General features: G+C 45.3%; 1 protein-coding gene across 1 annotated transcript in view; it reads left to right on the forward strand.

The window, feature by feature from the left end:
* The first annotated feature begins 505 nt into the window (after positions 1–505).
* Positions 506–25,893, forward strand: part of APP (amyloid beta precursor protein) — a 238,051-nt gene continuing 212,663 nt past the window's right edge. The window contains exon 1 of the mRNA XM_059824454.1: positions 506–549. The gene's annotated coding sequence lies outside the window, so the exon portion shown is untranslated. The remainder of the gene's footprint in view (positions 550–25,893) is intronic.

The raw sequence follows: 25,893 nt of genomic DNA on the forward strand, positions 1-25,893 counted from the left end.
CCCGTAGGAGGGCAACGCGCCCTCCGGTTTAAGGCTGGCCTGGGAGCCGGCCCGAGGCCGCACCGAACCGCCGGGCCCGGGCCTGAGGAGCCGCCTCGCAGCGCGGGCCTAACCCCACGGTGCCAGGGCCCGGGGCGGGGGCAGCGGGGCGGCGGGAAGCCAGAGGACAGGGCGGCCCGGCCCGCCACGACCGCGGCAGGCGGCGAGCCGCGCCCCGGCCGCCGGCGCCGAGGGCCGCCCGCCGGCACTGCACCGCCCGGGCGCCGCCGCTAGGTGTCTCCGCGGGCGGGGAGGGCCGGGCCGGCCGGGCCGCACCGCCCGCTCGGGGGCGGGCCGGGCCATCAGCTGACCGGCCCCGCCGCGGCGCTCGGCTAGTGCCGCCGCAGCTCAGTCGCTCTCCCCGGCAGCGGCGCGGCCCCGCGGATTTACAGCCGGACCCCGCCGCGTCTCGCCGGCCTCCCTCCTTCCCCCCTCCCCCTCCCGGCCGCCGCGATGCTGCCGCACGTAGCCCTCCTGCTGCTGGCCGCCGGCGCCGCCCGGGCCCTCGAGGTAAGCGGAGCAGTGGGCGGCCGGGCGGGGGCTTCCCCGCCGTCCTCCTCCGCTTCTCCGAGGCTTTGTCTGCTCGCAGCCGTCCCTGCGGCGTGGGTTCCCCAGCGGCGGGGCGGGCGGGCGGGAGTCGCCGGCGCCCGTCACGCAGCCGGGCGGCGGGGGGCTCCTTCCCCGGCTGCCGTCGCCCTCCCGCCGCCGAACAATAGGACCGCTCCCGCCGAGCGCGGCGGCGAGCCGGGGGGTGGCGGAGGCGGCGAGGAGGAAGAGGACTGGGAGCCGCCGGGGCGGGCGCCCCCCGTCACGCGTGTCCGCGGCGGGCCGCGGGTGGCTGGGGCCGTCCCTGCCGCCGGGGCCGGTTCCCTTCGCTGATCCGGCTGCCATCGCAGGGGCGCTTCCCGCTTAACTTCGGCCGCCGCCCGCGGAGCCGTCTGGCGCGGCGGGTGGGGGGCGGTGGCGGGGGTCCGCGGGGAGGGTCGGCGGCACCGCCAGCCGGCGGGCAGGGCAGGGCAGGGCAGGGGAGGGCCGAGCGCGTCCCGCGGGGGCTTCGCCGCCGGGGAAGGGAAACTTTCCCTGCGTGGGGGCGCGCCCTGGGAAGGGGAGCCGGGGGGCCGGCGGCGTCCCCCCGCGGGGCGGGGGCCGGGGGCGCGGAGCCGGGCTGCGGGAACCGCCGCCCCCGGCGGGGGTGCAGCCGGGGGAGGGCAGGGCAGCGCCTCCCCCGTCGCGGACCCACACGCAGGTGTGTGGGGCGGCAGTGGGGAGCTCCCGGCGGGCTGGCGCAGCAGCCCTGCGGGGGCGGGAAGGCGGCGCCCGCGGAGGTGCGTGGGGAGGGGGAGAGGGCGGCGGCCGGCGCCGTGCCGTGTCCCCCCCGCGGGCGGGCCGGTGCCGAGCGGCGCGGAGGCGCGAGAAGATGGCGCCTCTGCAGTGCAGCAGAGAGGCGCCGCCGTGCGCGCTGCGGCCGCCGGCAGCCCGCGCCCCTCCGCGGCCGCCCCTGCCCTCCCCTCCCCTCCCCTCCCTCCCCTCCGCGGGGGCGGCTCCGCCCGCCCCTGGCCTGGCGGCACCCTCCGCCGGGCCCCCCCCTCGGGGTGGGGCTGGCGGTGGGAGGGGTCCCCCGTACCCCTCCTCCGCCGGGGGGGTGAGAGCAACCGCGGCTCCTGCCGGGGCGGGGGGCAGCCGGGGGGACCCCGGCAGGGCCAGGCAAGCCCGCTCCCCAAAGGCGGGCCCGACAGGACTGGGTGTCGGTGCTCCACGCCCAAAAAAGGGTGTGGGAGGGGGGAGTTACCGTCTGGTTTCCTTCGTTCCTTGGTTGCCAGACCTCGGCCTGGAGACCTCAGGGACTTCTGTCCTCCTCTAGTGTTACCCCCCCTTCTGCCGGGGGGGCTGAGGGGGTGGATGGGGGTGAGGTGAATGCCAACATTTAGGCTAAAAGCAGAGCCTGAAGCCTGGCGCTCCCCCTTGGGGAGGGGGATGCAGGCCTGTGGCTCAGGTGCCCTTCCCAGGAGGGACCCAGGTACCCGGCGGTGAGAGGAGACAGCTCTCTGTCCCGGCTCTCCATCCCCGATGCTGAGGCTGCCAGCCACAGGCTCTCGCCTCCAGGCGTGATCTTGCCAATGTCGAGCAGGGTGTATCAAGCCAAGCAGTTATAAAGATGCGCAGAGGTTTAAACCTTCCAGTTACAAAACTCATTTGGGTTTTATTAGCTTGATGCGACCGTTTGTTTCTGAATGCAATAGAAGGAACTCTCTTCCTTGGGTGCATAGCTGAAGTAAAAAATGAGGTTTTACTATTGAGACCATGCTTCAGGATAGACCATAGAGGGATGGGCATTTCTGTTGGGTCCCTGTAGCCCCGGCCTTACAGATAGGTATTGCCACTGTAAAGGCGCTTGCAAGAAAGGGGGCTTGGATTTTGCACCAAAACCCTTCTGGGGAGAGTCTGTATTCAGAGACCTCTGCAATGGTATCTGCCTTAGTGGTATCCAGAATTTTCAGAGACGTCCTTTGCCTTGAAACATTTGCTTAAATGGGCACTGATGTTCCTGCAGAAGCTTTCGATCTTGTTCTGTCATTCCGTATGAACATTTGAGGCTTTGCATTTATCCTTTTTTTTAATGTTTGATAGTGGGGTAGGTTTCAACATCTGGTCTTTCTTACTGTGAACAGGCATTTGTCAGTCTTGATACTCTCAGGCTGATGTTTTGAACAAGTGACTGCTTTTATAATACTAAAATATTTCATAATAGGAATTGCATGTGTGCATTTACCGCACTTGAACTGTATTCATATGCTAAAGTGTGCAATTCTGGTGTTTGATTCTCTTCAGATCTCTCTTCCGAAATGAAACATTTTTTCTGCCATTTTAACAATTTCTTTCTGGAAAGCGGCAAAGAACCTGTACTTTGCTTGCACAGGGTATGGCATCAGGAAGAGGGAAAGCAGGAACAAAATAAATTCTTTCTATATTACACATGAAGAATTTATTTCTAAAATTACAGGTAGATTAGTATTTATGCAGCTTTAAAGGAAATACTCCTTAATGATGCTCTGGTCATGTCATGGTTGCTTAGTAGGTTGCTTCGGCCACTCATGTGAATCATACTTACTGGGGGGGTTAGGAAATCCATTGGCCAAGAGCTCTCATAATGTGCAAAACTGTCATATTCTTCAGTAGCTATTTTTCCATTTAATCTCTTTCCATTAAATGTCTGATGTCAGTATATAAATGCAAAAGACAATAACTATCCTTGTAAATTTGTGTGAATGAGTCCGGTTTATAAATCAAGATTTCTTCTAATTAGCACACTGAGGTTATCGGGATTTCTGCCATGCCTGTTCTGCTTGCTGCTCTAGCTCCATGTTGATAAGCAAGAGACTTACACCAGCCAGCTGAAATCAAGTTGTTAAGACATCGACATCGTACAAGCTGACCCTCAGAAAGTTAAATGACAAAAAGTATATTGCCTGACAGTTGTTTTGAAACTGGATAATGTGGTGCTTTATATGTTGTTATTATTATTTTTTTTCTAATGGGGCACCCAAAATATTTGTTTCTTCATGGCTTAGTTTTCAAGCAGACCTTTAGAAATGACTCTGCAAAGTGGGAACAGGAAGGAAGCTTTTCCTTCGGTTCCATTACAGACTTCGGTTCCTCTTCCTGTCAAATCTGTTCCTGAATTCCCCTGGCAAAGGTTTTGCGTTTGTTGAAGGTTCTCTTTTGCACTTCCTATTTAAAATGCTGCAGTGCTGGGGTGGGTGGCTGCATGGGTAAGCAGGCAGGGCAGGCGCTGTGGCTTCTGGTGCGCCATCAGGATCCTTGGCAGTCAGGTGGACAAGTTAGAAGAGTAAAAAAGGAGCTTATCCCCTCACTCCCCCATTTGTCTTTTGTTTGATTAATGAGCAACAGACAATTTTGAGACTCACATTCTCTTCAAATGCATTTTCTGGGAAAAATGTGATCAGTTGCTGTGCTTCTTCACAAAACATGTATGAAAAACAGGAGGGAACTGACAAGATTTTGATTTTTTTTTTTAATGTTTTTTTCTCCATGAGCTGTTTGTGTGACAGATGCGATCTTTCTTAATCAGTTTTAATTGGTCAGTGTTGAATTCTATGGCAAACCCACAAGAAGTATAGATCGTCTTTGGCTTTTCATGACTGTCTCTCTTTGCATATGTTTAATAAACTGTAAAGGATAATAAACAGCTTGGTTTGTAAGTTGTGTGAAGAAAAGGTACGATGATTTATTTTAATTGGCAGTCCTTTTCCAATACAAAGCTTAGCAAAATAGCTTAAGAGCATGGAAACTGCACGTAACTGCTTAATGAATTGGCAGCTGTTTTTCTGGGCAGAATAATTTTTTTTAGTGACTCAGTAAAATAATTAACACGTGCTGCTGGGTGTGGGGACTTGGTCAAGAAATTAGTAGATAGGATCACAGGATCCCTCAGGAGGTCTCTGGTCCACCCCCCTGCCCAAACCAGGGCCGGTTCTGGGGTCAGACCAGGCTGCTCAGGACTTTCTGCAGTTGGGTCTTGAAAATGGAGCTCCAAGGACAGAGCCTGCACAACCTCGCTGGGCAACCTGCTCCATCTGCAGTTCGGGTGGTTCATGCCTGCCTCGAAACACGTCTCCAAACTGTTACTTGTTTATTTTTAAGGTAGTATCTCTAGGCTTAATTTACCTTCCTTAATCCTGAATACTCTGAATGAATGTCATTTTGACACCTGTCACATCTTCAAAAAAATGTGTGTAATAATCAGGAGTTGAAAAAATTCTATTTGGGTTTAATAAAAAAAAAATACTAATGTCTGTCAAATGTCCGTGTATATGTATATACATGTATGCATACACATAATTCATTAAATCACCTAATGTGTCAATATAATGTATGCAACTATATATTGAAATCCTCAATATATTTGCATATTTAATGTATGAGATTAAAAACACCATATGCGTACATCTGTGTATATACATTATATTAGCATATAGGCTATATTAAACCAATAGTCTCTTACATACCTCCTTATATCCAAGCAATGAAGAGGCAGAGTTCTAGACTGCTACTGATAAAAACATAATTGGTTTTATATACGGTAATAGGTTCATTGAAGTTGGTAGGTGAACTATCTGGCGTGGTTTTAACATGTAAGTCTAGAGCTGTGTGTTATTAGATTTAAATTCAGGGGATTTTGAAAAAATCCCGTGGCGTAAGAAGATTAAAAGTAAAGCAAATTGAAAAAATACCGAATTACTTTCTGTGAGCTTGGTTAACTGTTAGAGCATGCTCTTGCGATAAGAGTTTACAACAGTTGCTGCTAGGCTGAGGATTGCCAAGAGCAATGTTGACAACGAACTTGAGCCTGGAATAATTTGGAGTCAAAGGGCTCCACTCAAGAAAAGTCAAAAATTTTGCTCTGACCTGCTTTTTTTGTTTAAAACTGAATGCAGTCGGTCTGATGAGACCTTGTTCTCACAACTTGATCTGGAATCTGCCCTCCTTCCCTGACTCTACTTCAGAAATACCTGTGATTGAGGTATTGAAAACATGTTTTCTATCCCTTTTGGTGATACCAAATCAGCTGAGAATATCAGCCTGTAATGGCTGGTGTTTGGTTTTGAGTCTTCTGCCCTGAATAAGTCACTTTTCTGCCCTCGATTGTAATGTGACGTTGGTTCTGAAACCTGGGTATTTGTTTTCTTTTTTAATTCATTTTGATTAAAAAACCTTTAGAGACCTACCTCGTTATTAAATCTTGTTGTGCTCTGCTGTAGATTCCAAAAGCTCTGGAGATGCCTTCAGTTACCAAAAATACCTACCTTTCCTTGTGAGAATTTAGTCATACAACAAAAGAGAAACAAAATAAATGGGGATAATGGCCTCTGTTCAAGGGGATAAGTTTGAATGACAGCCAATTAGTCTGTGTGTATATATATGAGTGTTTATTAAAAAATGCCACACCACAAGCTCCTTGCTATATGGAGGATATGTTTTGATACTGCACTTTGTGGCAGAACAAATACTTGACATTGATTCAAATAATTATAAAACAAAATATCACATGGTGGAAATACAGGTAAGGGGCAATACACTCCACAGTGCGTAATTAATGCAAGTGTCTTGCAGTGGCTCATAAAATGGGCTTTCCAGATGACAAGCACATCTTGGTGTGTGAACATAAAGATAGCAAAGTAAGTGATGCTTTTTAGAAGGGTGGAAAACCTTAAACCAGCTACTGATGGTAAGGACACTGCTATTCCACGATTGTATGTTGCAGGTTTCTTGTGCTGCATTAATAGAAACAGGAGAGCGCGATGGATATGGGTATTGCTGGTTTCTTTACTTTAGCTTCCACTGTAACAACTTTATAAGCACTGTGATTCTTCAGCTGAGAAGCAGGACTTCTGGCGTGCTGTGTTTTTTTGATGGTCCTCCCAGCAAGATCAAGAGAACTTGATCTTCTCTTGAGGACTTAGTGTTAAAGGATAAGTGTAGATTGCAGTGATTTAGAAGGCTTTCCAAAAGAAGCAAACCTTCTGGTCAACTGATGGCATTCCATGGATTGTGGGTCAGCCGAGCTTTAAACAGAGGAGCATGTGAGCCAGTGTGCTTTGTGGTTTTATAATCTGGCTGCTCTTTTCAGGCGGTAGTTAAACACTGCTGTTTGGCTGGCAGCCGAACTAGCTCAGGAGCTGACTGCTGAAAGCTGCTCTTCCTGCTTCCACCAGTGGCCACCAGTCTGTAAGCTTTTCAGCTCTTCTTGACCCCTCTCTAGGCTGGTTTTATGATCCTGTGCCGTGTTGAAAGAAATGTGCTGTGCCTTTTTGGGTAGGTGTCATCTTCTGGCAGATGCTTCAGAGACCTGAGTCAGAAAATGGCCACAAGCAGTCTCTGACTGGCGCAGCTAAAAGAGCAGGCAGCTTCTTTGGGGAAGAGCACCAACCTCTGAAACTACATTTGCTGAAGATGATGTAACAGCATTTAATTCAGTTGTTAGTCTCTTTGCCTCCCTCTGGTCACCTGCAGCAGAGCATGAACAGCCTTTTCACACCTGACCCCTCTTTGCTTCCTGATTGTTAAAAGTTAGTGTCAAGTTGCCTCGAAAGCCAAAAATCCACAAGGAGCTGCATTCAAGGATGGATAACTCCGTTCAGTTCCCACTGACCCATTTTGAGCTAATCCAGATAGGCATTCCCTGTTCACCTTTTCCTGGTCTGTCTTTCCTTAGAGCAGAGTTTATCTACTCAACCACAGCAGATAACACATGACAGGAATGGGGCAAAACTGGTTGTACCTGTTACTAAAAGCATTTAAAAATGACTCCTTTTCAGAGCAGTCTACCAATGTGATCCAACTTGGCAGTTTGCATGATTTACATAATTTCTGTTCGGAATTGCAATTAGTAAAACAAAGTGCATGTCTAATAGGAGTTCAAGATGGGGGCAGGGGGGAGGGTGAGCAAAACTCTATATTGTTTGGGAACTGTATTAATTTTGGACTTTGAGTTTTTGAAACTATGAAATGGGAGTTTACATCTATACAGCTCAAATTTAGCTAATACAGTCATTTGGTGCTAATAGATTAGAAATAATACCATTTTTTTTTTATGGTGAAGGTGAAAATTGCCTCCTCATCCACCTCCAAAATTTAGAAATAGTATCCAATGGACACACACAGAAAAAAAGTAGACATGGGGCAGAATTTTGGAGTTATTTCCAATTTCCTTGTCATGCTATTGCATCGTCTTTGTGCCTGCAGCAAACCTTCTCTTACCTTATCAGCACATTTTTAAAGAGGAGATTGCTCATTCTGAAGCTCTGACCCTGTAAAACCGATTTTTCTCTTAATTAATGGGCTCTGCAAAGGGCTGATTTCGAACCCCTCCACCTGCTTTGTCAGATACCATAGTAGTGAGATAAAGAGCTAACCTGAATTATTCTTTCTGTGCTTAGTTATGTAAATTTATTTGTAACTGGAGTTTTGGATCTGGAATATGGAGTACTGAGCTGATACAGTGGTTTTATAGCATTCTGGTTTCTCATCATTTGAAAGGTAACTTGAAAAACTACATTTGTTCCCTATGTCTCACCTGAAAACATGAAGAGATATATTTCCATTGTATTATTGTTAAAGGTTTGATTCTGTTATAGTTAATTTTTGAAGCTCCTCGTGAACTGAGTCATGGCTTTTAGGGTTTTTTTTTTTGATTGAAAAAAAAAGTCCTTTTTAATACACATCTCATATAATGCCTGTATATTTGTTTATGTAAACAGTGAAAAATACAGTGTTGTCTAGGGGAGGATAAACTGATGAAGAGAAGAAAACTGTTAATGCAACAGAAAGGCAGTGACTTTAAAATAGCATTCATTATTTTGGGTATTTTCCTTTTTTTCTTGATAGGTGTTGTAAATTTAAATGTACTAAATGTTGATTGATCATAGTTTAATTGTTGAGTACTTGCAGTATGGAAATTAGGAGGTTTTGTACATGCATAGCATTAGTAAGCATCTAGACCTGTAGAAGGCGTTAAGCTGTTGGGTTGTTATGAAGCTTTTTTGGTATTCTTCTGCAGCTCTGCTAAGTGTGCCTTGTCTGTCCTCTGCCCAGTTCTCTTAAGTATGAAGTGGAATAAAATTGCTTTTAATGACACGTCTTTCAGCATCCTAATTTTGTCACTGTTTCCTTTTGCTACTTTTATCTTTGGTTCCATTAAGTCTTAGAAGGATAATATTGATCTGAAGTTGCTTAACAACAAACTTTTTAAACTGAGAATTTTGGAACTCGGACATGTCTTCTTTCAGTGTTGTTTAGGACCTAGAACTTCATTGCAAGCAACTTGCTGGTGAGAGCTTGTCTGTAATCCCAGTGTCCAGAGGAATATGAATTATCGTGAGAATGTCAACTTTATATTATTAAAAAAAGAAAAAGAGGGCAAAACAAAAAAAAAAACCCAGCTTAGAATTTATATAATAAATTTTATGCAAGAGAGTAAGAAGGGGAGAAGGGGAGTTGGAAAGCCTAAAAAGTCAAAGAGCAAATAAGGGATCTGTAATACATGTGAGTGTTTGAGAGAGTTTTGAGTAGTTGTGAAGGCCCCCAAAGGGACCTGGGCACTGGCAGTCTCTTTCACTTTTGTTTAGAATGATAGAGTCATAGAATAGTTTGGGTTGGAAGGGACCTTTAAAGGCCATCTAGTCCAACCCCCCTGCAACGAGCAGGGATATCTTCAACTGGATCAGGCTGTGCAGAGCCCCGTCTGACCTGACCTCACATGTTTCCAGGGATGGGGCATCTACCACCTCTCTGGGCAACCTGTTCCAGGGGTTCACCACCCCCATAGTAAAAAAATTTATTCCGTATATCTAGTCTAAAACTACCCTCTTCTAGTTTAAAACCATTACCCCTCGTCCTATCACAACAGGCCCTGCTAAAAAGTTTGTCCCCATCTTTCTTACAGGCCCCCTTTAAGTACCAAAAGGCCACAGTAAGATCTCCCCGGAGCCTTCTCTTCTCCAGGCTGAACAACCCCAACTCTCTCAGCCTTTCCTCATAGGAGAGGTGTTCCAGCCCTCCCATCATTTTTGTGGCCCTCCTCTGGACCCGCTCCAACAGGTCCATGTCCTTCCTGTGCTGAGGGCTCCAGAGGTGGATGCAGGACTCCCGGTGAGGTCTGACCAGAGCAGAGGGGCAGAATCACCTCCCTCGACCTGCTGGCCATGCTTCTTTTGATGCGGCCCAGGATACGGTTGGCCATGTGGGCTGCGAGCGCACATTGGTGACACATGTCCAGCTTTTCATCCACCAGTACCCCCAAGTCCTTCTCTGCACGGCTGCTCTCAATCCCTTCATCCCTCAGCCTGTATTGATACCGGGGGTTGCCCCAACCCAGGTGCAGGACCTTGTATTTGGCCTTGTTGAACCTCAGGAGGTTCACGCGGGCCCACTCCTCGAGCTTGTCCAGGTCCCTCTGGATGGCATCCCGTCCCTCAGGTGTGTCAGGTGCACCACTCAGCTTGGTGGTGTCTGCAGACTTGCTGAGGGTGCACTCGATCCCACTGTCTTATGTCATTGACGAAGATATTAAACAGTACTGGTCCCAGTATGGACCCCTGGGGGACACCACTTGTCAATGATCTCCATCTGGACATTGAGCCGTTGACCGCTACCCTCTGGGTGCGACCATCCAACAAATGCCTCATCCACCGAACAGTCCACATGTAAAATCCCTATCTGTCTAATTTAGAGAGGAGGATGTTGTGGGGGACCGTGTCAAAGGCCTGACAGAAGTCCAGACAGATGACATCCATGGCTCTCCCCTTGTCCGCTGGTGTAGTCACACCATCACAGAAGGCCACTGGGTTGGTCAGGCAGGACTTGCCCTTGGTGAAGCCGTGCTGGCTGCCTCGAATCACCTCCCTGTCCTCCATGTGCCTTAGCCTAGCTTCTAGCAGGATCTGTTCCATGATGTTCCCAGGCACAGAGGTGAGGCTGACAGGTCGGTAGTTCCCAGGGTCCTCCTTTCTATCCTTTTTAAAAATGGGTGCAATGTTTCCCTTTGTCCAGTCACCGGGGACTTCACCTGACCGCTATGACTTTTCAAGTAGCATGGAGAGGGGCTTGGCAACTACATCAGCCAGTTACCTCAGGACTCTGGGATGCATCTCGTCAGGTCCCGTAGACTTATGGATGTTCAAGGTTCCTCAGGTGGTCACAAACCTGATCGTCTCTTACAGTGGGAGGGCCTTTGCTCCTCCAGGCCCTGCCTTGAGGTCCATCCACTCGAGAGGTGTGGGAAGAGAGGTTGCCAGGGAAGACTGAGGCAGAAAAGTTGCTGAGTACCTCAGCCTTCTCCTCGCCTGTTGTTACCAGTTGGCCAGTCTTGCTCCTTGGGAGGGCTACGCTTTCTTTGTCCTTCCTTTTCTGGCTGACATACCCGTAGAAGCCCTTCTTACTATTCTTTGTATCCCTTGCCGAGTTCAGCTCCAGCTGTGCCTTGGCCTTCCTGACACCATCCCCACACAACCGGGCAGTGTCCCTGTACTCTTCCCGGGATACCTGTCCCTGCTTCCACCGCCTGTGCATTTCCCTCTTGCTCTTTAGTCTGACCAGCAGGTCTCGACTCAGCCATGCCAGTCTCTTGCCTTCCTTTTTCTGAGTTCTTACACCTGGGGATCGAGAGCTCTTGGGCTCTATGGAAAGCGTCCTTAAAGATCTGCCAGCTCTGTTCTGCTCCCTTCTCCCTGAGGGCAGTTTCCCAGAGGGTCCTGTTGACTAATTCCTTCAACAGCTGGAAGTTTGCTTTCCTAAAATTCAGGGTTAGATTCCTTTCTACTTTGGCATTGTCTTTTGTTTCTCATAGTGGTATAATAACGTTGTGGGGAATTTTTTTCTTTTTCTTGCTAGCCTTAACACCTGAAAAGCCAGTTTCCGCTTTTCCATGTGCAGAGCATTTTTCATAATCCTGATGCCATCTCTGAGCTGTTGATGTGAATGTTTCACCTTTCACTGCTAGTCTGTCAGGCCTGTTTGAATCCAGGCTGAGGAAACATCTGTTTAAAAATCAGCGCTTGCCTGGTTGGGTCACGAACGGTGTTATTTCGTTGACGGGGTGGGATGAGCTGGGTCGACGGGAGAGAGGTGGATGCCTGTGATGGGCAGTTCTTGTTGTTCGGTGGGGGCGGAGGCTTGTGGTATCGATGTGTGTTGGCATTGCACATGGAGCTGCTGGCTCGCCATGGCCAACAGGCTTCATTAAGCCCCTGCTTTATTATGGGGGGGGCTTTCCTTTGGACAGAGGATTTAATGCCTTTCTGAAGGTGTTTGCAAGAAAATCCCATGAACAGCTGAGCTTGGAGTGAAAATGTAATCTCTGATAAAGAGCAGAGTAAAATTAAATCGAAGCATTTTACTTTGAAATCGCTGTCTAAACTATTTATGAAAACATATTTAAGTGAGACTTAGGATTTGTCAAACAGCTTTAGATTAATTTATAGCTACAATACAAATTCCAAACTACTAAGTTCCTGTTTAAACCTAACAAAACTTCTGTGGGCAATGGGCAAAAATATTGACGGTCGAGACTCAGACTCTGAAAACTGAGGCTGACAGATGTTGCTCAGCTCATCTGAACTGGCCCTTTTCATTTGAGTGGGGCTGCGCATACTTGAATATAAATGCATGCATAAATGTTTGTAATGTGTTTTAAGGAAATTGTATCTCTTAACTGATAAGAGGAAGAAAGCTTTAATTAATCTGTCACTTAAAAGAAAAATTTTGACTAACAAAAGCCTGTTATGTACTCCTTTATAAGCAGAATGCGACTTAGATGGTGCTATTGACTTGTGAGACTCAACAGTAATGGGTTAGGAGGCTGAGTTTTCTATTGTTGCTGTAAAACTGGTGTTTGACACTGAGGCTGGTAATTAAGTGGCCTCCTTATTTTAAAGAGGGACGTTGAGGCCTGGAGCCCCTATGGAAAATGGGCCAGGGGAAGGATTAGCATTGGGTGAAGCTGGGGGTGCCCACCTTGTGCTCCTCGTGGTTTCCCCCCTGCCCCAGGCTCCTCCTCTGCTCGCACCTCCTGCCCCCTCGCCACCCTGCGACCGAGCAGCAGGGCTTTGCTGCTTGTTGAGTTTCGGTAAACCCAGCATGGATTTGAGGTTACCTTGTTGTGTGCCGGATGTGGTTTTGGGGAGTTGAGCCCATCCTCTCTGAGAAGGGCTGAGGGAAGAGAGGGCCGGGACAGGAATTAGTGGCTTTGAGTAGAGGGAATTTAAAAAAAAATAAAAATTAAACGTTTTTTAATTCCAGCTCTGGAGATAAAACCAGATGAGAAAACCAATCTGTAATTTATCAAAAGGAATATGTAACAGTGCCTTGGTTGCCTCCAGAAAGAGGAAATACCAGGGAAGGAAGGGCATGCCAAGTACCACTGTCTGGAAGGCATTCAGATAGGAAACCGGGGACATGTTTCATGAACTGAGAAGGGAAATAATATTTTTTGCCTCCTGATGTGAAGACTGCGCAACTGATTTTCCAAAGAGGTAAATACAAGATGTTGGGCTCCATCGTGGTAAACAGGAGAAATATAATAGCCTGTGATGTGCAGGAGGTCAGATCAGGTGTTCTCTGTTCAAATTGTGGGATTTGAATTCTGTACCCATGGGGAACTCCCAGTGCCCTTAAACACACACCCTGAGGGGAATACAGCGGTGTCCAGTTATACAAGGTTTCGTAGCCAGTAACACTGTTTGCAAATACAGCATAAGTTATTTGCTTGTTGATTTTAGGATACGAGTTTTGATATTATCAGAACATAATTAAGCCTTAAACTTGATTTTTTTTTTTTTTAATCTGTTGTGAGTTAAGATTTTCTGTGACAAACTGCTTAGCATGGTTTGGGATTTCACAGATAAAAATGTATTAATATTTGCAGAACTATTCAAGGAAACAGTTGGGAAGTGTTCTTAGTGTTAAATAGTAATAAAAAATGAATGGTAAGTTTTCTGAACCCTTTAAAAGGTTTAGGTTTTTTATCAGTCCTGCTGAAACAAAAGACCCTGGAGCTGGACACCGTCAGGCTGGGCTGGTTGGGTGTATTTCCCATGCTGCTGGGTAGGGACAAACTGTATCTGCTCACAGCTGTCTTTGCTCCATGCATTCAGCCCAGCTCTGTGGCTCTCCAAAACAGAAATTTTAAAGAAAGAAAGAAATGTTTTTTAAGGACATGGCTCGAGTTATAAATGGCCTTAACAGATAAGCAGTACTTACGCATTTTCAAGTGTTCTCATTTTTTAAATGACCAAGTCTGCAAAAGAAAAATCCTTGGGAGGATGATCACTAAATAATGTATCTTAGGAGCAGTACCTCCCCAGTGTTTCTGTAACAGCTGAGGCTGGTGTAAAAGGCCACATGAGCCTTTGGAGAATGCTGCGTTTGAAGTGGAGCGCAGATTTTGTTTATGTCCATTACTCACTTCTTTTTAACTACAGGGAATCATTTGGGTAAGGAAAATATTTAAAATTTGAGGAATTGGGCACATCAAAATTCTCCAAGTTAAATTTCAGTATGGTACCCTTGCCTCAGCTGCCAGCAGCTCTCACTGGAATTAGGCTTCTGGCAGAGTATGAGCTTGTCCAGGGAGATGAAAGAAAACTGAAGTAATTGTGGGCCTCTTTGCTTATCTCGCTGCTCCATCAGAGTATAATTTGTTTTGTTTGTAATGTGCTTGTCTGAAGTCTTAAGATCTGCTTTGAATTCTTGCCTTTACATTGCCCTTTGCAGAAGCGTGGCTGGGGAGACCTCCTGGGTTCTCCCTCCCCTCGCCCAGCACTGGCGTTCTGGTGCTGTTCCTCTCCAGCTCTCCTGCCTGTCTTGGCCGATGGGCGTTGTCAGGAGCCGTCCCTCCGGGGCTTGAGGAGCTTTTGGGTGTCTTCCACACGAATGAAAATTCCTGTTCTTATTTACTATGCAGTCAAAAAACTTTTGTAAATCTTGTTAGATTTGTCTTTGGGTCAGTGCTGTGTCTGTCAAGTCTTTTTTGGTATTCAGCTGCTTTTGTCTTGCTCTAGCAGTTTCAATTCTTGTTTTGGGAAAAACAGTGCAGTATAATGTTCACTTAAAAAAAATAAATCAACAATAAAAAGCAAAATCCACCCCAAAGAAACACCCCCTACCCCCTGATTCTCACTCTAGCTGTCTTTGAGAAGCATATGGTGTTGCTGGCTTCCTAAATCAAAGACTGCTTTTAATCATGTCAGCAGCCACATTGCTGGTCTGCCTGAAGGTGATCTGCAAGGGAAGAAAAACAAGAAGACCTTTTATGCTGCTCTGTGGCGTACGTTCTAAAAGCCAGACTAAATGGGTTTCCCAAGTTGATGGGAAGAGGCCATAAACAACTTACTGAGTGTTTTTGGAAAACTAGTGAATCTCTCACAAGAATCAAGTGGAAGAGTAGGGAGAAAGCCTTTAATTAGCACTTCCTAATTAAAATGCTTATAGATTTTGGGTAACGCATACCTTGAAGAATCAACCTTCTACTGCTTTGTTTGAATTAACAGTATATGTCGTAGGATACTAAGTCGTCTTGCTAAACCAGGCAGTACAGAAATCCAGAACTGATGGGGGTTTTTTTTGAGTCAAAACGTTCAGAAAAGAAAGGGGAAGTATTTTTAGCCAACTGTTCCCGTGACTTCAATTACATGTCATAAAAAAGCACACAGAAATCCCTCCAGGAAGTGTCTCTGTGTTTTCAGTCCTATGTAGTCAAATCAGTTACGGCATCTAAATTGGTAAAATGTCGAGAACATCGAAGGTTTTGAATTGTGTGTGCCACATCCCCCTTGTCGTTCTGCTTGTGCTTTGAAAGGAGAAAACATACCTGGGGCGAGAACAGCGTGCAGGCTGTGGGTAGCCAGCCTGCCCTGTTGGGACGTGGCCCTTTAAGTCTGTAAGAGATGCTTTGCTGTGTACGATTTTTGCCTTTTCCTTTAGGAAACTGGGGACGGCACAGCTTTCTGAAGAACTTCCTTTAAAATAATGTTATATTGTTTCTAGAAATGTTACTTTGGAGGCTTTGTTTTAATTGGAGGTGGAGAAGGGGTGGGTATCACTAATTGCAAGTTTGGTATTCTGTCTACACCCTTAGGTTTTTCAGAGAAGGTTTATCTCTGTAGTCAGTAAAGCTGAGCGTGAAGAACAGAAGATAGAAAGAGCATAGAAGTGAAATAGGGGTTGAGCACCTGCAGAGTTAAACTGAATCTTCGTATGTCTTTTTACACATATTTGTACAAATCTGTGCTAGTGATTTGTTTTAGTCTGCTTAGAAACTTCCCCCCCCTTTGTCTTTTCCTCTCAGATGTGAAATGATACTTTAAAAGTTTCTTAATTAAAAAACCCAACCAAACCAACCCATGAATTTTGGGTTTGGTGGGGTTCTTTTTGGATGGATTTTTTTGTGGTTTTGTTTGTTGGTGTTCGTTTGTTTTGTTTGTTTTTAACCCAACCCTTAGTAGCTCCCTCTCTGATGTACTTTAAAAATATTCTTGAAACTTCCCAGACTGATTCTCCTGTCTTTGTCGGATCACATGTATTGTATTAAAAAGTGTTTCTGGTGCCCAGAATAGTAAATGTTGTTGGTGGTTTTGTTTTTGGTCTTAGCCAGGTTTGTGTACAGTAAATGGTGTTAGTTATGTGCAATGCCTAGATTTGGTTTAAGCTTGCAAGCTAGATTCCCTTGTAAGTAACAATAATGGGCAAGTGGCTTGTAAACCAACAGCTGACAGGTTAATTGCATGAGTTTCAATATACCTTTTTTTTTTTTAAAAAAAGAAAGAAATGGAAAGGATATAATGGCTTTGTTTTCAAAAGCAGCACTCTGGTTATGAATTTGTGTTTGCAGAACAGGGTAAATAATGCTGTTCTACAGCTTACATTGTTTTGATTAGTTGTTCAGAAATGCATTATTGCTGGATCGTTGGCATTTGCAACAGACAGCTGGGATTTTTTGAGAAATTACTCACAGCATACCACAGGAGTGTTGGAAAAATGAAATTTTGTTTAGACATAACTAAAAATGCAGTATTAATGGAGAGTTTGTAATTTGGAATAAGAGTGCTTCATCTCAGTGAGGCTCTACTGTCCCCTCAATCTTTAGTAAATTTTTAATTTTGTAGTTGGTTACCATGCTGATGCAAGGGATGTTATGACTTGTGTAAGGAAATAGGCTGGTTTAATTTTGTAGACATGGGTATAGATACTGCATTTTTTTTTATACACACAGGTTTATTTCTTTTTAATAAAAATGTATGCTTTTATGTAATGGTAGTTGTTACTGTTTGGTTGGTTGTTTTTTGTGTCCTTCCGTCCCCCCCCGCCCCCGGTGGGTTGTTAGATCCATGTACATAAATCCATAACGCTTCACCCCACTGACAGGTTTAGTAACTGAAGTTATCTGCAGAACTAATTCTGAGTTAGAGAATGGATTTGGTTGCCTGAAACTCTTTGAAATATGTAGCCCACTTGTACTTGAAGGTATACATACAACAAATATTTTGTTAATGTTGGGTTAGCAGACACACCCATGTCTCAGGGTGGATTTCTCTCTCTTCCCAGTTCTTAATGATGGGAGGAGATGGGGAAGATGCGTTAAAATTACATGCTTTGCTTGCAGTAATTATCACTAGGAAAGGTGATGTGCAGTATGTGCCTGTGTTGGCTTTGGTGCTGGAAAGTCTTACTAACTTGCGTTCAGTCTGCTTGGCATGTGCTCTGCACCGTCGCTGCTATGCCTGCCACCTCTGCTTCTTGGTTTCTGCCTCCCTTCTTCGGTCCTCATCCTCGAAGCTGCGGTGCGAGCCACGGGTTTCTGCTGTGTGCCACGACCATCTTCCAGAAGCGCCTCTCTTGACCCCACTGCAGGGATGGTGTTTCTGCCATCCTGCTTTAATTTTTGGTTTGCGGTAGCGTGTGGGTGTACGTGACTCGAGTGGTTGTTTTCCCTTCTCTGCGTGTGAGCACATACAGTTCCCACACACAATTTTTCTGAGGTGTCAGAAGGAAACGATTTTCTCCCAATGAAGCTTTGCTCTTAAGATGATGTTCTTCTGAAGTGGGGGTGAGCAAGTGTCTACTGATTCCCTTCTCCGAGGGAAGTGATGTCGGACCAAAGAGTAGGCTCTGGCAAGGCACTACATTTCCCCTACTAGCCGCATCTTTTTGTCAGCTTTGCCCGTACGTTAGGAGGTGAGGCACTCCCAAAGTTATTATGGCTTTGAGGGAGACTTTTTTTTTTCTCCCCAACAGATACCAGTTCTGAAAGAATTTATACTACAAGGCAGTGGTTCTCGGTTTGCCAGCAGGTCTGATAGGTCTGTGGACTATTTCTAATAACTTTGCAAAAGTAAGTGAAGGAAAAAGACCAGCTTCCATAAGCCTGTCTCTTTTGCACTAGGATGTGCATTTCATGCACCTATTTTTAGAGCCTCTTGGGAGGTGGAAGCAATCGTGCTGAGCCTTGTCTGGCTGTGTGGCACATGCTGCTATCAGTTGATAAACCCCATTGAAAAGGCGTGTTAAGTCTTGAAGGGGAAAATATCACAGTGAGCGTAGAGGATGGAGTAGGTTTGTGTTGTGGTACGGGGTGGGTTGGTGTAGCGCTTTGGTTTCAAGAAACTTAAGGAGTCTGATTTTGGTGTTTCCTTTTGATTAAAGTTGGTGGCTTTATGCTGTGCCTACATCAGCATTTATGTTCAAATCACAAGCGTGCGCGAGGAGAAGGTGTTGGTGGCCTGACTCGCTGTGCTCGGAGCTGTGCTGCAGGGTGGCCTTGGGGCATGTGGGCTGGCTTCTTCCACGGTAGAACTCAACCAGATGTTCTCCAGGAACACACCTGAAATGTGCTGGCCCCTCACGGACGCCCACGCCACGTAAATGGACTAGATGTGATTGGAAGTGAAACGCACCGAGGACTAGTGGAAACATAGCTGTTCTGCTCTGCAGGTCCTCTCCGTGTCTAACGTAGCTGTAGCCGCAGAGGTGGCGGGAGGGACAACATCTTCCAGCTGTGATAGCTTGTAAGGACGCTCAGTTTGTCTAAGGTGGCGTAGTCACTGAACCGTAGTGAGAAATGTAACAGTGCACACTGAAAAGAAAAATGTGAGTATCAAAATACTTTGGAAATGTCCTTGTGACTGGTTGGTGTAATGCAAAGAGTTGCTGCCTTTCTGTCTCCCAGTGTCACCTCTCTAATAAAGGCACTGGGGCTGCCGTGTCCATGGCCAGAAGCTGTGGTTACACACCGCTGTCCTTCTGTTAAGGCTCCAAATGAAGGGGGTGGGGGATATGGTCTTAAATAGTGGTTGCAAAGGGAAAAGTTCAGCTTGATGATAACGTTTTTTTGCACCTCTCTTCTTATAGGGGCAAAAAATGGTATACGGCCATTTGGGAAAGACCGATTAAAGCAATCCGTAGCTTTCACAAAGCACTTAGTGACTCCTTCGTGTAATCTACAAGTGCGTTCCTCCGAGGGCACGGTCACATCCGCTGTTGCAAATGGGTTGGCGCTGAGGAAATGTTCTGAGCGGGCATGCGGCTGGGACCCAGGCTCCCCAAACATCCCTTCCTAACCTCAAGGGGTTTGTTGTTGTGTTTGTCATTTAAAGGAGAAGTGCAAGAGCAGGAAACAGTTTCCTGCCTCTTTTGGGGTAGTTGCTGCTTTCTCATTTGGCTGCAAAGTGGATATTTTAATAATATTTTGATATGGTTTGTATGTTATGTTTGGATGGAGGCTAAAGCTGGCAAAGCTCGATGCCTAACCTGCACGTGTGTGTGTTTTTGGTTGTTTATTTTTTTCTAAGTGCTGACTATTTGGAATCGCTAATGAAATTCAGAGAAATTATTGCTCATTTAACTTGAAGCTAGCCTCTATATTTTTTCTTGTGGTTTTTTTCTTGGTGTTTTTTTTTTTTTTTTTTTATTTTAAATCCTTGCCAAGTCAAGGCACCATCTTTTTGGTGAAGATGTTAACACCTTCATAGATCTGAAAATAAGACCCTTGCTAAAAGAGTTAATGACCATAGGGTAGAAATACAAAGCTTATTGTAGGTGGAATCCGAACAGTCTGAAATGGCACTGCAGGCTGTTGGGGTTGCAAACAGTGCTTGTGCTTCTGTGTTGATGTGTATGCATACTAAAGATAACTAATGCTAATTATGGCTAGCTGTAGAGTGCCTGTCTGAGGGAAGAGTCAGGTGGACAGGGCTCATTAGTATCTCTGAATTTGTATTTGCTCACTTGAGTGGAAAATGTAAGCCTGGAGTTATCTTACCCCCTCCCCCCCTTTAATAAATAGTACATTGCCTCTTCTCCTGTAAAGGTGTTCGTTAAATTCATCCTGCTAATACTATCCTAAAGTTTATCTCTGGAGGATTATCAAAGGTGGAGTGTAGCAGCTCAGATAATAACTGAGATGTGACTCTTTGCTCTGATAGTTTGTGTCTGCACAAGCAAATGTAACGTCAGCTCCATGGCATCAGGCAAGATCATAAGAAGAGTGGTTGTGCGTGTGTAGGGTTGGACGCTCCATCTCTCAGTGGGAAACCCAACAAACAAAAGCATTTCTAGAAAATGAAAATGTTACCCAATTAGAAAAATAAATAAACCCCACCCTGACTTTTTTTTTTCTATAGGTCTGTGAAGGTTTCCAGGACTGTATCTGTATTTTCGTGCTCTTTTGCTGAAAGTTGTGATGCTGGTAAATGACTTTACTTTCCAATATTATGCTGTTCTGTCATCTTCTTCAATGATGACCTAAATTATTTTTCTGCTTTCATCTTTTTACTTCTTCCTAAGAACAGCATGGTTAGGTTTAGCAGCGCAGCTCAGATGTTATGTTTGAGTTGAGGTAGTACTTAATCATCTTTTAAAATTGCCCATTTGTAATTAATTTATGGTCAGATACTCAGGTGGCTTGCAGAAAAGTTGATGATAATGCTCTAGCATCATGTATTTTTCAGAATTTTTAGCAAAGTAATTAAAATGCTACTTACCTATTCTTGTGTTTTTCTTAAACTAACAAATCTGTTAGGAGTTTCCAGCTGTCATTTAAATTTTTTTAGATTTGCTTAATACATAAAATTAAGAAGGAATATAGCTATCATAGTTTCTGTAATTTCAAAAACTTTTAATGAGCAACTTCCCCTTTATGGAAATGTTTTGTAGTGTTGCATAAAAATTTTACAATCAAAGGTCTTGAAAAGGAGAGGTTTGGACATCACTGCAGTGTCCTCCTTCTTCAACTGCTGTAGGTGTTTCCCAACATGATGCTTGGAAGTGCAAAAATGATCAAGGTACGCAATGCAAGAAGGGTAAACCATGGTCAGTTATTGTCATCTACGTGATAGTCCCAGTTTGATGTTTTGCTGCTAAATATGCTAATTTTTTCTTAATCACCTGGAGACCTTCACTTTTTAGTCTGCTAGGAATAAGGCATAAATATGCATTATGTGGGATCTGTGCTCTCATGGCAGAACATTTCTCTGCTAATTAGGTATCAGATGTACCAATGGTAGATACTTAAAACAGTGAAGTTAAATGAGTGCCAATTGCAAATCTGGTCTTGCAGGTGGAATAAAGGACCGAGTATAACTGAAGATTTTTCTGTGCTGACTATGCGTTGTGTATCTTGAAGCTGAATGTACTGTGAATGTGTACAGCATGCACATGTCTTTAGCCACTGTAGCACCGATTTCCAGTGTGGCTTCCTCTGTCATTGTTATTGCTGGAAGAGATATTCTGTCTTACCTGTAATTGCAAATAAATCGGGCTGACAGAGATGCTGCTAGGCTGGGCTCTGCTGCGTGTCAAGGCCTTGGAAATGAGAAAAGATTGGAGCTGTAAGAGTATGAAGAGGAACAGCTGGATATGGCAGCTCGCATCTGAGTGGCAGGCTTTTCTTTTGCAGAAAGAAAGCAATGTTTTCCGAAGTGTAATAAACCTTAATGCGTGCAGTAATATTCTCATCAAAGCATTACTTTTACTCGTGGTTTTCAGATGTTTGCTGGAGTTGCGGTTGCAGCTTATTAGGTTGGCAGTGAAGGGGAAATATGTGGAGGTGGCTGACAAAAAGCAAATGTTGAGTTGCTGTTCTTGAATGAGGATGAGATGAAGAGTCAAATGTTCTGCCTGTCTTGGAGGGAAATGTCTTAGCGCTTTAACACTGAAACCTAGGCTACTGGCTTTGGTCAGAATTTGGTTCTCTAGAGGGTGATCTTTGGTCTCTGTGAATTTGTGGGAGCAGAAATTTTGCAAACCAAGTTCATGCAGTTGCTGTTATATGAATAGCGTGAAGTTACTAAGATTTGGTAGTGATAGGCACTGATGTATTATTGCAGGGATGAAGAGACTGAGGCAAGGGCTTTATACAGTAGTCATGATGGGTTTAAATTTAAGTTTGTGCCACTGTCCATCTTCCCCAATTAGATTTGAATAGCCTAGTGAAACCTAGACTGAGGTTGTTTGTGATTCAGGGTACAGAAAAATGAGATCTGAAATTTGATGATGTAGAGGAAATGTTTGACTTGATAGCTGCACTTCTAAATCTAAATATACTGGAATCTCAGCACTCTGTCTGACATGAAAACACTTCCTATTTATGTTTCATTTTAGGCTTTAGTGCGTCACACAAGACTATTCGTTTGCAACTTCAGCACTTGTAATTTGTTGAGGGCATTGCTCCGTGTTTTATGATGATGTCAAGGGAGGTAAATAGCATCAGTCACGCGCTCCGATGGATACAGGCCTGGTGGCAGAGCAGGGTGCATGGGTCTGAGGCGGTGCCAGCCTGTCTGGTGTGCACATGCTGTTTCAGACCACTCTGCTGCTCGAGGAGTGAAGAGCATCATATGCAAGCCATCCGGGATAGTAGAGACCACAGGTGGCTAGTTTTGGGGGGGTGGGATAAATAAGCATGTCCACTTTGAAGGCAAGGGTGGGTCCTGCCAGCCTGGGAGTCGACCTTCTTTTCTGCACTTCTACTGTGCCAAGTTCATCCTGAAATGGGAAGAAACTGCGCTGAAAATAAACATAGCATCGTTGCATGTAAGGTTATATGCTGTGCTTAAGCATGGGAGTTTTGGGGTCCTGTGGGATGCAGTAATTGTGCAAGTAGTACTCAAGGTGGTTTAAGTCTTGAAGTTGTAACTAGCCAACGCTTGTACAGCAAGCATTAATAGTAGTTTTTATTCCTTTGCCACAGCTGAAGCTAAAATGAGCGTAAATGAGAAGTACTAGGAGCTGCTTCAAGTTTTGCATCTAGTGGGTGCTCAAAATAATTCTGTTCCTAGAGGTATATAGCGTTTTGTATGGCTGCCTGACACTTACGGATTGTCCTTCTTGGAAGAACATCTATTATTACTGCTGTACCTTTATGTTTTCTTTTGATTTGGGATAAAAATAAGATGTTGGAATCATGTTTATAGTCAGGAGTAGTAATAAGAAGAGCAGCCAAAATCAGGCTTTTTTATGTCACTGACTTCACTTTCAATGCTGTAGCTATAAAAAAACCCAAAGTAGTTGTTTCCAGTTGTCATTTTTAGGGCAATAGTCAGTGTCGCATCTGGACAAGAGAGCGAAGAGGTTTCTTGTTTACTGTACTGTGAATTCCCATGTGTGCCTGCTAATAATTCCTACAGAAATGCCTGATAAAGTCACCATTATATGTTCCCCTGTACTCGGGGAAGAAAGACTGGAAGAACGTTCAGGTGAGAAGTGAGCCTTAAGTAAATTTGAGAGACGAAGTGGCTTTAGTCTCTGTTTCCTTGCTGTAAGAGTATAATTTTTGATAAGCATTTACAGTTTATACCAATATATTAAGGGATGATGCCACAGCCAGTTAGTTGTATGACTGTCCTGAAGCCTGTCTTTAGATAAATTTGGTGGGTTTAATCTATTTCCCACACACTCCCTTTTCCGTAGCGATATAAGCGTAGAGTCTGCATCATAATCAACGCTGTGTAAAACATTCTAATTTTTTGAACACCTTGTGTGTTTGCTGAAACATGTTGAAACCTCAGGTGGCAACTCACAGGATTACTGCCAAAAAAATTTCTGGTGCAAATGGAAATTTCAGGACGGGAAACTTCATTACGACGGCTGCTTGGAGATGGACCCAGGCTGCTTTTGCTTCGGTTGCGGGGTGGCCAGGTAAGCCTGAGTTTGATGCTGGCATGCCATCTGTGCTGATGCAGCCTGCAGTTTGCACCGTGCCACGCTTGCAGTGTGTCAGCCCCGGGGCGAGCCCCTGGCCGGATCCTGGGGGGCCAAGCAGGGTGGCGTGGTGTTACAAAGGGATGCAGAGGTTTGCTTTCTTCGTTGCCTCGGGTTTGGCGTCAGTTTTCAGATTCCTGATTATTTCAAGGTTGTGTTTTCGCTGTGTGAGACATACTGGTTTTTCTTCTGCGTATTGTCCTTGCTGCAAGTTGGTGTTAATTAGACCACCGCTATATGTAATTTTTGCTGACAGGTGGGTTTTACACAGACTCTTGCAGTGTGTTGCTGTGCTTGGGCTGCTCCGTCTCATGTACTGCCAGCTCGGGCTCAGAAGCTTGAGGATGCCTCTTAATCGATTTGGCCTCGGTGTGACCAGATCAAATGTTGCTCTGCGTGATCTTGTTACATTCGCATCCTGTAGCTTACGCCGAGTGTTTTGATGCCTGCCTAACCACAGACAAGTTTATTTTCTGCTTTTTCTAATTCGTTTGTGATAAACTGAATGGAGAATTAGAAAATGGGATTACATTTCTGTAAAGAAAATCCGTGTGATCTGTACGTATGTGTACTTAGGTTTGTGCGGTAATTCAAAATCGGTTGTCTCAGCCCTTCACCCTCCTGGTGGGAAGAGCAGGCTGGACTGGTGGCCCAGTTCATCACCATCCTGGCTTTAAGAAGCTAGCAATCCCTGGGATTGTCTAATAGTGAGCATTGTTCTTCAAAATGAGAAGTCGGGAAAATCTGTTTGGAGTCGGTCTGTCTTGAGATGAGCATTTTGGTTTGTAAGCAGTTCCTGTAGTTTCGGTGGCAGCTGGTTTTGTGGGGAAGCATTGTTCTGCTCTGGGGAAGTGAGGGATGCTCCTCACCACTGTGTTGATCTGGTCCAGCAAGGAGCATTTCACACTTCACCTGTGGGTTTGTATGGGACACTATCCTAGGCTTACTGTTTGTTTTCTTTCTGAGAAAATAATTCCCCCTTTTACTCTTTAGCTTGTGTCCTTGGCAAAATGGCTAGAAGTCTGTATTCCCCAGTGGATTTAACTGGTGTATGAGATGGAGTTGTCATTGCTGAACATTATAGCAGTCTTGTTTGTGCAGGAAAAATAAAAGGTTGTATTTTTTCTTCCTTTTCATCTACCTCTTCTCTCTTCCTCCCCTCTTCCCCGCCCAAAGCTGAGAGATGGGTATTCTAGACAGCCTGTGTACTGATTCTTATAAGGACTAATATTAACTTTGATTCTTCAAGTTTGTTATTAAAACTAACTTGTTGGATCAGCTGAGGGGGATGTGGAGGGAGGCTATAGGTCCAGAAAAACAAATTAATATTTTGAGTGAAATCTTTTCTGTGGGTGTTTTGTAGAACTGTTGTATGTTTGATATGCTTTTTCTTAAAACTTTAAAGCAAGGATTTAATTGCTGGCAATTTCAAACTAGGTTTGGTTTCATGGCCTCAATGAGTTTGTGAAAATGAGATGCCCAGTTTGGGAAGGAAATTATTTTGGTTAATTGTATTAAGGTCAGCTTTGATAGTTGAATTAATGCAGAACCATGTCAGTATTGATGAAAATCTGATGTTCCTTTCTGATCTCTTGATTGTGAAGGTTGATTTGGAAAAAAAGTAAAAACTGAATGGAACATAAATGAACCATATTTGCCATGGAGTCCAATTATAGTTCCTGAAACGGTCTTGCCAGCCGACTTCATTTTAGGTCTTGCATTTATTTTTGTATTCCTTGAAGCTTGGTAGACATTTAAATTGATACTGGTTTTGTGTTTGCTCTGCCTCAGTATGTTTGTCCATGATGAATGGTTTCCAAAACTGAACGCAGTATTTCGGATTGACTAGTAGCCAAGTGGATTCTGTGATGCTTTAATCTTACGTTTCCTCCTTTCAAGAGTCAACAGAACTGCGTGGGTAAGGCTTGAAGGTGGAGTGGGCCAAAAGGGAAAAAAGAGGGGGTCCTTTCCCTTCCCTTCCCCTCCTCTGGCGTCCCCTCAGTCTTGTCCCCCTCTTCCTTATTGCATTTGCTCTGTGAGAAGAGCCTGAACTGGTTTCTTCTGAAGGGACCTGTTGTTGTAGGG

The sequence above is a fragment of the Gavia stellata genome, chromosome 1, assembly GCF_030936135.1.
Source record: "Gavia stellata isolate bGavSte3 chromosome 1, bGavSte3.hap2, whole genome shotgun sequence".
Lineage (NCBI taxonomy): Eukaryota > Metazoa > Chordata > Aves > Gaviiformes > Gaviidae > Gavia > Gavia stellata.